The following is a 13171-nucleotide window of genomic DNA, read 5'->3' as shown; positions in this document are numbered from 1 at the left end:
TTCCACCACCTCCCCAACAAAGACCTTGGCTATTCCAGCCATGGCAATGGCCGCGTTCTCAGACACCGAACTGCCAGTGATAGCCCGCATCAGACCCGCAATGCGTGCTCTTGGGAAAGCTGACCGGCGACACACTTCGTAGCGGGACAGCTGCTCCTCAGACATGGCAGACAGCAGGGTTGTCATCCTCTGAGCCTCCTCTGCATCCACGGTGGGCTTCCTCTCCTTCTTGCCTTTCGTATGTGTTTTCCGTCTTTTGGCTGCGGGAGGAGCTGAGGCTGAGGCCTCATTGTCACCTTCTGTGAGGTCCATGACATCCTCACTCCTGAGCTCACCTTCCTGATCCCTGGGTTCTTCCAAGTTCCCATCTAGGTCCTCAGGGATTCCATCCTTCTTGCTGCCCTTCAGACCTCGGGGCATGGCGAGCATCTCAGCAGACACACCTGTTTGCCTGCCGGTCTCCACGGGTGAGATTCAAGTCCGCTCCGTGACAGCAGCTGTACAGGCAGAAGTTCCGGCTGGGGTGGTTTGATTATGGATCTGCGAGGAGAACCTTTCAAAGATCTTAGCTGCTGTGTCTCTGCCGAGCCAGTTTCGCCGTAACCGGACACAGCTCCCGGCCTCCCCTTCCCACACACAAACACACACACACTGAATTCTCTCACTTCCACAATGGGAAGAAACTTGTGGAAGGAGAGTATGTCAGTTTTAGGTCAATGCAGAACGAATTCTCACCAATTTTGGATGTTTAAAACAAACACCAGCTCACCGGTCAGAAGTTCTGCTAGGCCAAGTGACTGCCTCCCGCTCAGAGTCACACGAGGGACCTCCAGGATGGGTCTGGCTGTGTGGTCGTTGCCTCCACCTGAGAAGGGTCTGGCTTCGATCTGATTCGAGCTGGTGGCAGAATTCAACAATGCCTTAGGGTTGTGAGCCCCAGGCCCACTTGTTTGTTCTGCCTGCTGCCGTGAGGATGCTCTCGGCTCCTGCCAGGTCCGGGCTGTGAGGCTCCCTGGGTGTGCACAGCCAGTGCTGGGGAATCTCCCACAGGGGAGCGTAATCACAGGGGGGTTCAGTCCTCCCTTGTGAAGGGCTCAGATGATTGGATTAGACCCAGCCCTTAGCAGCCGTTGGTTCAGGATATCCCTAATCTAATCAGGAAGTTGGGCGGGCACATCAATTCCTGCTTCCGCCCACACCCAAGGGAGGGGCAGACACGGGGCGAGTGTCTGAGGGGCGGGAAGTGCAGGGGGCATTTCAGAATTCAGTCTTCTTCACAGAATCGCAAAGTTCACATTTCACAACAATAAAGAAACTATTTACAGTACAAATGAGACATTTTATGAAGTTGAGCATTAGAAAACTTCGATGTCTGAGGAAAAAACTCTCTAACGCACAGGGAAACAAGCGGTCTATCAAATACTCTGAAAATAAAATGGGCTGGGTGAGGGAAACGTGAAAATATTATTTCAATTTTATTTTACGTCATTTTAGTTTAGTTTAGTTTAGTTTAGTTTATTTGTTTATTTTTGAGACGGAGTCTCGCTCTGTCCCCCAGGCCGGATTACAGTGGCCTGATCTCAGCCCACTGCAGCCTCGGCATCCTAGGCTCAACGGATTCTCCTGCCTCAGCCTCCAGAGCAGCTGGGACTAAATGTGCGCGCTACCACGACAGGCGAACTTTTGTAGTTTTTCAAGTAGAGACGAGGTTTCACCATTTTGGCCAGGCTGGTCTTGAACTGCTGACTTCAGGTGATCTGCCCCACTTTGGCTTCCCAAAGTGAAGGGACTATAGGCGCGAGCCACCGCGCCCAGACTATCATAGTTTCACACTGAAGCCTGAAGCTGCTCTGCCTTAGGATTTTTCCCGAGTTTTACTTTCCTGTCGGGATGAGTTGCTAGTTCATATTTTCTGTTGGATCTTTTAGAAAGGCATTACGGATGAGATTATGGCTTTCTCACAAGAAATACTACTTTGGCGAAACTCTACTGAAATTATCAGTACCTTAAGTCTCCAATACTTATCAAGTACAATAGTTGAACATGGCATGGTAGCTGAAAGTGTGAGAGGCAGAATTTGGCAGACTCCATGTTTTTCCATTTCGATGGTTTCAGGTTTTTTGGTTTCAGCCAAACTAAAGAATGTCCTCACGAGCTGTCAATTCACAGGTCACCACAGACAATTTTTGAAACTGAATCACGGTGTAATTTTTGGCGTATGATCTGTGAGCTGTGCTGGGAAGGTTCACGCTGATTCCGTAATAAATCTCGGGTTTTGACTCTATAGCGAAAAATTACTCTTTTCCATCATGAAGGTAAAGCAGAGTATGTACAAGTAGGGTGTGGAATAACCTTGTCACCCGTGACGAACCGACTTGGTCCAATACTTTAAGGACTTCTCCAATGTCTCCGTACTCAGGTTTGATTTTCTGAGTGGATCATCGGTAGAATGAATAAAATCAAGAATCCTCTAAGGCAATGTTGGGAACTAAATTTCGGTGTCTCCGGAAGCACTGGAAAAATCACCATGTGTAGCGAAAGTGAAGTATCAATAGGCTCTCTCTGTGTCCTTTAAACCGCCCGTATGATCGTTACAAATGGCGGCTTGAGGAAAGGTGGTTTTGGAATTGGTTTCTCTCTAGTCTTACGTGACGTGTCTATACTATATTGCATCATAATACAGGAAAGGGTCACCTGCTGACATAAAGCACAGCAGGCAGGAATAGAAGGGTCAACTTAGGGGGAAAAAAAAGTGCTTTGTGATTTCACTTTGATGTCTGCAGTTTGGAAAACAGTTGAACAGCTTAACTGTTTTCGTGATGACTCGCAAAAATACATGTGAGCATTGAAAATGTACAGAAGAACAACAATCGGGGAAACATTTCTGCAAGCTCCAATTACTGGAACCCAGACATAAGCATACAAGCTGAGACACAGCTACACCAGGCTTCAGCAGGAAACCCTACAGATCTCCTGGGAAGGGCTTCTTCCCTCTCTGAATGCAGCTACCTGTCCACGGGATGCTCTAGGCCCAGGCACCTTGATTCCTCCTACCGGAAAGACATAGAAAAACGCCTCCACATCCCGCTAAAACGCCCAAACATTTAGCCAAGGCTCCTATGAAACGATCTGCTGTCTTCATCCAGGTAAGGGCAACTTCACACTTTAAGACACTAAGATCGTGGGTAAATCCAGGTGGGACTGAGATGCGGGAGCTCCAGCAAACACACTCCTGTCATTGGAAGATGAACGCGGTACCTATTCCTGCACACGCAGACCCTGCCCTCTGGCCTTGGGCCTAGAACATGATTCTTTTGCAGTTGCTGTTGGGGAAGAGGCCCTTGGGCTTTAACCTGCGAACGGCCTCCCTTAAATGCTTGGGCTGCAGCGGGGGCGTCTCTCCCCACATCTCACACACGTCCAGGGCCTCTTCCACCACCTCCCCAACAAAGACCTTGGCTATTCCAGCCATGGCAATGGCCGCGTTCTCAGACACCGAACTGCCAGTGATAGCCCGCATCAGACCCGCAATGCGTGCTCTTGGGAAAGCTGACCGGCGACACACTTCGTAGCGGGACAGCTGCTCCTCAGACATGGCAGACAGCAGGGTTGTCATCCTCTGAGCCTCCTCTGCATCCACGGTGGGCTTCCTCTCCTTCTTGCCTTTCGTATGTGTTTTCCGTCTTTTGGCTGCGGGAGGAGCTGAGGCTGAGGCCTCATTGTCACCTTCTGTGAGGTCCATGACATCCTCACTCCTGAGCTCACCTTCCTGATCCCTGGGTTCTTCCAAGTTCCCATCTAGGTCCTCAGGGATTCCATCCTTCTTGCTGCCCTTCAGACCTCGGGGCATGGCGAGCATCTCAGCAGACACACCTGTTTGCCTGCCGGTCTCCACGGGTGAGATTCAAGTCCGCTCCGTGACAGCAGCTGTACAGGCAGAAGTTCCGGCTGGGGTGGTTTGATTATGGATCTGCGAGGAGAACCTTTCAAAGATCTTAGCTGCTGTGTCTCTGCCGAGCCAGTTTCGCCGTAACCGGACACAGCTCCCGGCCTCCCCTTCCCACACACAAACACACACACACTGAATTCTCTCACTTCCACAATGGGAAGAAACTTGTGGAAGGAGAGTATGTCAGTTTTAGGTCAATGCAGAACGAATTCTCACCAATTTTGGATGTTTAAAACAAACACCAGCTCACCGGTCAGAAGTTCTGCTAGGCCAAGTGACTGCCTCCCGCTCAGAGTCACACGAGGGACCTCCAGGATGGGTCTGGCTGTGTGGTCGTTGCCTCCACCTGAGAAGGGTCTGGCTTCGATCTGATTCGAGCTGGTGGCAGAATTCAACAATGCCTTAGGGTTGTGAGCCCCAGGCCCACTTGTTTGTTCTGCCTGCTGCCGTGAGGATGCTCTCGGCTCCTGCCAGGTCCGGGCTGTGAGGCTCCCTGGGTGTGCACAGCCAGTGCTGGGGAATCTCCCACAGGGGAGCGTAATCACAGGGGGGTTCAGTCCTCCCTTGTGAAGGGCTCAGATGATTGGATTAGACCCAGCCCTTAGCAGCCGTTGGTTCAGGATATCCCTAATCTAATCAGGAAGTTGGGCGGGCACATCAATTCCTGCTTCCGCCCACACCCAAGGGAGGGGCAGACACGGGGCGAGTGTCTGAGGGGCGGGAAGTGCAGGGGGCATTTCAGAATTCAGTCTTCTTCACAGAATCGCAAAGTTCACATTTCACAACAATAAAGAAACTATTTACAGTACAAATGAGACATTTTATGAAGTTGAGCATTAGAAAACTTCGATGTCTGAGGAAAAAACTCTCTAACGCACAGGGAAACAAGCGGTCTATCAAATACTCTGAAAATAAAATGGGCTGGGTGAGGGAAACGTGAAAATATTATTTCAATTTTATTTTACGTCATTTTAGTTTAGTTTAGTTTAGTTTAGTTTATTTGTTTATTTTTGAGACGGAGTCTCGCTCTGTCCCCCAGGCCGGATTACAGTGGCCTGATCTCAGCCCACTGCAGCCTCGGCATCCTAGGCTCAACGGATTCTCCTGCCTCAGCCTCCAGAGCAGCTGGGACTAAATGTGCGCGCTACCACGACAGGCGAACTTTTGTAGTTTTTCAAGTAGAGACGAGGTTTCACCATTTTGGCCAGGCTGGTCTTGAACTGCTGACTTCAGGTGATCTGCCCCACTTTGGCTTCCCAAAGTGAAGGGACTATAGGCGCGAGCCACCGCGCCCAGACTATCATAGTTTCACACTGAAGCCTGAAGCTGCTCTGCCTTAGGATTTTTCCCGAGTTTTACTTTCCTGTCGGGATGAGTTGCTAGTTCATATTTTCTGTTGGATCTTTTAGAAAGGCATTACTGATGAGATTATGGCTTTCTCACAAGAAATACTACTTTGGCGAAACTCTACTGAAATTATCAGTACCTTAAGTCTCCAATACTTATCAAGTACAATAGTTGAACATGGCATGGTAGCTGAAAGTGTGAGAGGCAGAATTTGGCAGACTCCATGTTTTTCCATTTCGATGGTTTCAGGTGTTTTGGTTTCAGCCAAACTAAAGAATGTCCTCACGAGCTGTCAATTCACAGGTCACCACAGACAATTTTTGAAACTGAATCACGGTGTAATTTTTGGCGTATGATCTGTGAGCTGTGCTGGGAAGGTTCACGCTGATTCCGTAATAAATCTCGGGTTTTGACTCTATAGCGAAAAATTACTCTTTTCCATCATGAAGGTAAAGCAGAGTATGTACAAGTAGGGTGTGGAATAACCTTGTCACCCGTGACGAACCGACTTGGTCCAATACTTTAAGGACTTCTCCAATGTCTCCGTACTCAGGTTTGATTTTCTGAGTGGATCATCGGTAGAATGAATAAAATCAAGAATCCTCTAAGGCAATGTTGGGAACTAAATTTCGGTGTCTCCGGAAGCACTGGAAAAATCACCATGTGTAGCGAAAGTGAAGTATCAATAGGCTCTCTCTGTGTCCTTTAAACCGCCCGTATGATCGTTACAAATGGCGGCTTGAGGAAAGGTGGTTTTGGAATTGGTTTCTCTCTAGTCTTACGTGACGTGTCTATACTATATTGCATCATAATACAGGAAAGGGTCACCTGCTGACATAAAGCACAGCAGGCAGGAATAGAAGGGTCAACTTAGGGGGAAAAAAAAAGTGCTTTGTGATTTCACTTTGATGTCTGCAGTTTGGAAAACAGTTGAACAGCTTAACTGTTTTCGTGATGACTCGCAAAAATACATGTGAGCATTGAAAATGTACAGAAGAACAACAATCGGGGAAACATTTCTGCAAGCTCCAATTACTGGAACCCAGACATAAGCATACAAGCTGAGACACAGCTACACCAGGCTTCAGCAGGAAACCCTACAGATCTCCTGGGAAGGGCTTCTTCCCTCTCTGAATGCAGCTACCTGTCCACGGGATGCTCTAGGCCCAGGCACCTTGATTCCTCCTACCGGAAAGACATAGAAAAACGCCTCCACATCCCGCTAAAACGCCCAAACATTTAGCCAAGGCTCCTATGAAACGATCTGCTGTCTTCATCCAGGTAAGGGCAACTTCACACTTTAAGACACTAAGATCGTGGGTAAATCCAGGTGGGACTGAGATGCGGGAGCTCCAGCAAACACACTCCTGTCATTGGAAGATGAACGCGGTACCTATTCCTGCACACGCAGACCCTGCCCTCTGGCCTTGGGCCTAGAACATGATTCTTTTGCAGTTGCTGTTGGGGAAGAGGCCCTTGGGCTTTAACCTGCGAACGGCCTCCCTTAAATGCTTGGGCTGCAGCGGGGGCGTCTCTCCCCACATCTCACACACGTCCAGGGCCTCTTCCACCACCTCCCCAACAAAGACCTTGGCTATTCCAGCCATGGCAATGGCCGCGTTCTCAGACACCGAACTGCCAGTGATAGCCCGCATCAGACCCGCAATGCGTGCTCTTGGGAAAGCTGACCGGCGACACACTTCGTAGCGGGACAGCTGCTCCTCAGACATGGCAGACAGCAGGGTTGTCATCCTCTGAGCCTCCTCTGCATCCACGGTGGGCTTCCTCTCCTTCTTGCCTTTCGTATGTGTTTTCCGTCTTTTGGCTGCGGGAGGAGCTGAGGCTGAGGCCTCATTGTCACCTTCTGTGAGGTCCATGACATCCTCACTCCTGAGCTCACCTTCCTGATCCCTGGGTTCTTCCAAGTTCCCATCTAGGTCCTCAGGGATTCCATCCTTCTTGCTGCCCTTCAGACCTCGGGGCATGGCGAGCATCTCAGCAGACACACCTGTTTGCCTGCCGGTCTCCACGGGTGAGATTCAAGTCCGCTCCGTGACAGCAGCTGTACAGGCAGAAGTTCCGGCTGGGGTGGTTTGATTATGGATCTGCGAGGAGAACCTTTCAAAGATCTTAGCTGCTGTGTCTCTGCCGAGCCAGTTTCGCCGTAACCGGACACAGCTCCCGGCCTCCCCTTCCCACACACAAACACACACACACTGAATTCTCTCACTTCCACAATGGGAAGAAACTTGTGGAAGGAGAGTATGTCAGTTTTAGGTCAATGCAGAACGAATTCTCACCAATTTTGGATGTTTAAAACAAACACCAGCTCACCGGTCAGAAGTTCTGCTAGGCCAAGTGACTGCCTCCCGCTCAGAGTCACACGAGGGACCTCCAGGATGGGTCTGGCTGTGTGGTCGTTGCCTCCACCTGAGAAGGGTCTGGCTTCGATCTGATTCGAGCTGGTGGCAGAATTCAACAATGCCTTAGGGTTGTGAGCCCCAGGCCCACTTGTTTGTTCTGCCTGCTGCCGTGAGGATGCTCTCGGCTCCTGCCAGGTCCGGGCTGTGAGGCTCCCTGGGTGTGCACAGCCAGTGCTGGGGAATCTCCCACAGGGGAGCGTAATCACAGGGGGGTTCAGTCCTCCCTTGTGAAGGGCTCAGATGATTGGATTAGACCCAGCCCTTAGCAGCCGTTGGTTCAGGATATCCCTAATCTAATCAGGAAGTTGGGCGGGCACATCAATTCCTGCTTCCGCCCACACCCAAGGGAGGGGCAGACACGGGGCGAGTGTCTGAGGGGCGGGAAGTGCAGGGGGCATTTCAGAATTCAGTCTTCTTCACAGAATCGCAAAGTTCACATTTCACAACAATAAAGAAACTATTTACAGTACAAATGAGACATTTTATGAAGTTGAGCATTAGAAAACTTCGATGTCTGAGGAAAAAACTCTCTAACGCACAGGGAAACAAGCGGTCTATCAAATACTCTGAAAATAAAATGGGCTGGGTGAGGGAAACGTGAAAATATTATTTCAATTTTATTTTACGTCATTTTAGTTTAGTTTAGTTTAGTTTAGTTTATTTGTTTATTTTTGAGACGGAGTCTCGCTCTGTCCCCCAGGCCGGATTACAGTGGCCTGATCTCAGCCCACTGCAGCCTCGGCATCCTAGGCTCAACGGATTCTCCTGCCTCAGCCTCCAGAGCAGCTGGGACTAAATGTGCGCGCTACCACGACAGGCGAACTTTTGTAGTTTTTCAAGTAGAGACGAGGTTTCACCATTTTGGCCAGGCTGGTCTTGAACTGCTGACTTCAGGTGATCTGCCCCACTTTGGCTTCCCAAAGTGAAGGGACTATAGGCGCGAGCCACCGCGCCCAGACTATCATAGTTTCACACTGAAGCCTGAAGCTGCTCTGCCTTAGGATTTTTCCCGAGTTTTACTTTCTTGTCGGGATGAGTTGCTAGTTCACATTTTCTGTTGGATCTTTTAGAAAGGCATTACTGATGAGATTATGGCTTTCTCACAAGAAATACTACTTTGGCGAAACTCTACTGAAATTATCAGTACCTTAAGTCTCCAATACTTATCAAGTACAATAGTTGAACATGGCATGGTAGCTGAAAGTGTGAGAGGCAGAATTTGGCAGACTCCATGTTTTTCCATTTCGATGGTTTCAGGTTTTTTGGTTTCAGCCAAACTAAAGAATGTCCTCACGAGCTGTCAATTCACAGGTCACCACAGACAATTTTTGAAACTGAATCACGGTGTAATTTTTGGCGTATGATCTGTGAGCTGTGCTGGGAAGGTTCACGCTGATTCCGTAATAAATCTCGGGTTTTGACTCTATAGCGAAAAATTACTCTTTTCCATCATGAAGGTAAAGCAGAGTATGTACAAGTAGGGTGTGGAATAACCTTGTCACCCGTGACGAACCGACTTGGTCCAATACTTTAAGGACTTCTCCAATGTCTCCGTACTCAGGTTTGATTTTCTGAGTGGATCATCGGTAGAATGAATAAAATCAAGAATCCTCTAAGGCAATGTTGGGAACTAAATTTCGGTGTCTCCGGAAGCACTGGAAAAATCACCATGTGTAGCGAAAGTGAAGTATCAATAGGCTCTCTCTGTGTCCTTTAAACCGCCCGTATGATCGTTACAAATGGCGGCTTGAGGAAAGGTGGTTTTGGAATTGGTTTCTCTCTAGTCTTACGTGACGTGTCTATACTATATTGCATCATAATACAGGAAAGGGTCACCTGCTGACATAAAGCACAGCAGGCAGGAATAGAAGGGTCAACTTAGGGGGAAAAAAAAAGTGCTTTGTGATTTCACTTTGATGTCTGCAGTTTGGAAAACAGTTGAACAGCTTAACTGTTTTCGTGATGACTCGCAAAAATACATGTGAGCATTGAAAATGTACAGAAGAACAACAATCGGGGAAACATTTCTGCAAGCTCCAATTACTGGAACCCAGACATAAGCATACAAGCTGAGACACAGCTACACCAGGCTTCAGCAGGAAACCCTACAGATCTCCTGGGAAGGGCTTCTTCCCTCTCTGAATGCAGCTACCTGTCCACGGGATGCTCTAGGCCCAGGCACCTTGATTCCTCCTACCGGAAAGACATAGAAAAACGCCTCCACATCCCGCTAAAACGCCCAAACATTTAGCCAAGGCTCCTATGAAACGATCTGCTGTCTTCATCCAGGTAAGGGCAACTTCACACTTTAAGACACTAAGATCGTGGGTAAATCCAGGTGGGACTGGGATGCGGGAGCTCCAGCAAACACACTCCTGTCATTGGAAGATGAACGCGGTACCTATTCCTGCACACGCAGACCCTGCCCTCTGGCCTTGGGCCTAGAACATGATTCTTTTGCAGTTGCTGTTGGGGAAGAGGCCCTTGGGCTTTAACCTGCGAACGGCCTCCCTTAAATGCTTGGGCTGCAGCGGGGGCGTCTCTCCCCACATCTCACACACGTCCAGGGCCTCTTCCACCACCTCCCCAACAAAGACCTTGGCTATTCCAGCCATGGCAATGGCCGCGTTCTCAGACACCGAACTGCCAGTGATAGCCCGCATCAGACCCGCAATGCGTGCTCTTGGGAAAGCTGACCGGCGACACACTTCGTAGCGGGACAGCTGCTCCTCAGACATGGCAGACAGCAGGGTTGTCATCCTCTGAGCCTCCTCTGCATCCACGGTGGGCTTCCTCTCCTTCTTGCCTTTCGTATGTGTTTTCCGTCTTTTGGCTGCGGGAGGAGCTGAGGCTGAGGCCTCATTGTCACCTTCTGTGAGGTCCATGACATCCTCACTCCTGAGCTCACCTTCCTGATCCCTGGGTTCTTCCAAGTTCCCATCTAGGTCCTCAGGGATTCCATCCTTCTTGCTGCCCTTCAGACCTCGGGGCATGGCGAGCATCTCAGCAGACACACCTGTTTGCCTGCCGGTCTCCACGGGTGAGATTCAAGTCCGCTCCGTGACAGCAGCTGTACAGGCAGAAGTTCCGGCTGGGGTGGTTTGATTATGGATCTGCGAGGAGAACCTTTCAAAGATCTTAGCTGCTGTGTCTCTGCCGAGCCAGTTTCGCCGTAACCGGACACAGCTCCCGGCCTCCCCTTCCCACACACAAACACACACACACTGAATTCTCTCACTTCCACAATGGGAAGAAACTTGTGGAAGGAGAGTATGTCAGTTTTAGGTCAATGCAGAACGAATTCTCACCAATTTTGGATGTTTAAAACAAACACCAGCTCACCGGTCAGAAGTTCTGCTAGGCCAAGTGACTGCCTCCCGCTCAGAGTCACACGAGGGACCTCCAGGATGGGTCTGGCTGTGTGGTCGTTGCCTCCACCTGAGAAGGGTCTGGCTTCGATCTGATTCGAGCTGGTGGCAGAATTCAACAATGCCTTAGGGTTGTGAGCCCCAGGCCCACTTGTTTGTTCTGCCTGCTGCCGTGAGGATGCTCTCGGCTCCTGCCAGGTCCGGGCTGTGAGGCTCCCTGGGTGTGCACAGCCAGTGCTGGGGAATCTCCCACAGGGGAGCGTAATCACAGGGGGGTTCAGTCCTCCCTTGTGAAGGGCTCAGATGATTGGATTAGACCCAGCCCTTAGCAGCCGTTGGTTCAGGATATCCCTAATCTAATCAGGAAGTTGGGCGGGCACATCAATTCCTGCTTCCGCCCACACCCAAGGGAGGGGCAGACACGGGGCGAGTGTCTGAGGGGCGGGAAGTGCAGGGGGCATTTCAGAATTCAGTCTTCTTCACAGAATCGCAAAGTTCACATTTCACAACAATAAAGAAACTATTTACAGTACAAATGAGACATTTTATGAAGTTGAGCATTAGAAAACTTCGATGTCTGAGGAAAAAACTCTCTAACGCACAGGGAAACAAGCGGTCTATCAAATACTCTGAAAATAAAATGGGCTGGGTGAGGGAAACGTGAAAATATTATTTCAATTTTATTTTACGTCATTTTAGTTTAGTTTAGTTTAGTTTAGTTTATTTGTTTATTTTTGAGACGGAGTCTCGCTCTGTCCCCCAGGCCGGATTACAGTGGCCTGATCTCAGCCCACTGCAGCCTCGGCATCCTAGGCTCAACGGATTCTCCTGCCTCAGCCTCCAGAGCAGCTGGGACTAAATGTGCGCGCTACCACGACAGGCGAACTTTTGTAGTTTTTCAAGTAGAGACGAGGTTTCACCATTTTGGCCAGGCTGGTCTTGAACTGCTGACTTCAGGTGATCTGCCCCACTTTGGCTTCCCAAAGTGAAGGGACTATAGGCGCGAGCCACCGCGCCCAGACTATCATAGTTTCACACTGAAGCCTGAAGCTGCTCTGCCTTAGGATTTTTCCCGAGTTTTACTTTCCTGTCGGGATGAGTTGCTAGTTCATATTTTCTGTTGGATCTTTTAGAAAGGCATTACTGATGAGATTATGGCTTTCTCACAAGAAATACTACTTTGGCGAAACTCTACTGAAATTATCAGTACCTTAAGTCTCCAATACTTATCAAGTACAATAGTTGAACATGGCATGGTAGCTGAAAGTGTGAGAGGCAGAATTTGGCAGACTCCATGTTTTTCCATTTCGATGGTTTCAGGTTTTTTGGTTTCAGCCAAACTAAAGAATGTCCTCACGAGCTGTCAATTCACAGGTCACCACAGACAATTTTTGAAACTGAATCACGGTGTAATTTTTGGCGTATGATCTGTGAGCTGTGCTGGGAAGGTTCACGCTGATTCCGTAATAAATCTCGGGTTTTGACTCTATAGCGAAAAATTACTCTTTTCCATCATGAAGGTAAAGCAGAGTATGTACAAGTAGGGTGTGGAATAACCTTGTCACCCGTGACGAACCGACTTGGTCCAATACTTTAAGGACTTCTCCAATGTCTCCGTACTCAGGTTTGATTTTCTGAGTGGATCATCGGTAGAATGAATAAAATCAAGAATCCTCTAAGGCAATGTTGGGAACTAAATTTCGGTGTCTCCGGAAGCACTGGAAAAATCACCATGTGTAGCGAAAGTGAAGTATCAATAGGCTCTCTCTGTGTCCTTTAAACCGCCCGTATGATCGTTACAAATGGCGGCTTGAGGAAAGGTGGTTTTGGAATTGGTTTCTCTCTAGTCTTACGTGACGTGTCTATACTATATTGCATCATAATACAGGAAAGGGTCACCTGCTGACATAAAGCACAGCAGGCAGGAATAGAAGGGTCAACTTAGGGGGAAAAAAAAAGTGCTTTGTGATTTCACTTTGATGTCTGCAGTTTGGAAAACAGTTGAACAGCTTAACTGTTTTCGTGATGACTCGCAAAAATACATGTGAGCATTGAAAATGTACAGAAGAACAACAATCGGGGAA

The sequence above is a fragment of the Gorilla gorilla genome, chromosome 19 (genome assembly GCF_029281585.2).
Source record: "Gorilla gorilla gorilla isolate KB3781 chromosome 19, NHGRI_mGorGor1-v2.1_pri, whole genome shotgun sequence".
Classification (NCBI taxonomy): Eukaryota; Metazoa; Chordata; class Mammalia; order Primates; family Hominidae; genus Gorilla; species Gorilla gorilla.
Note: the sequence above shows the minus strand (reverse complement) of the source record.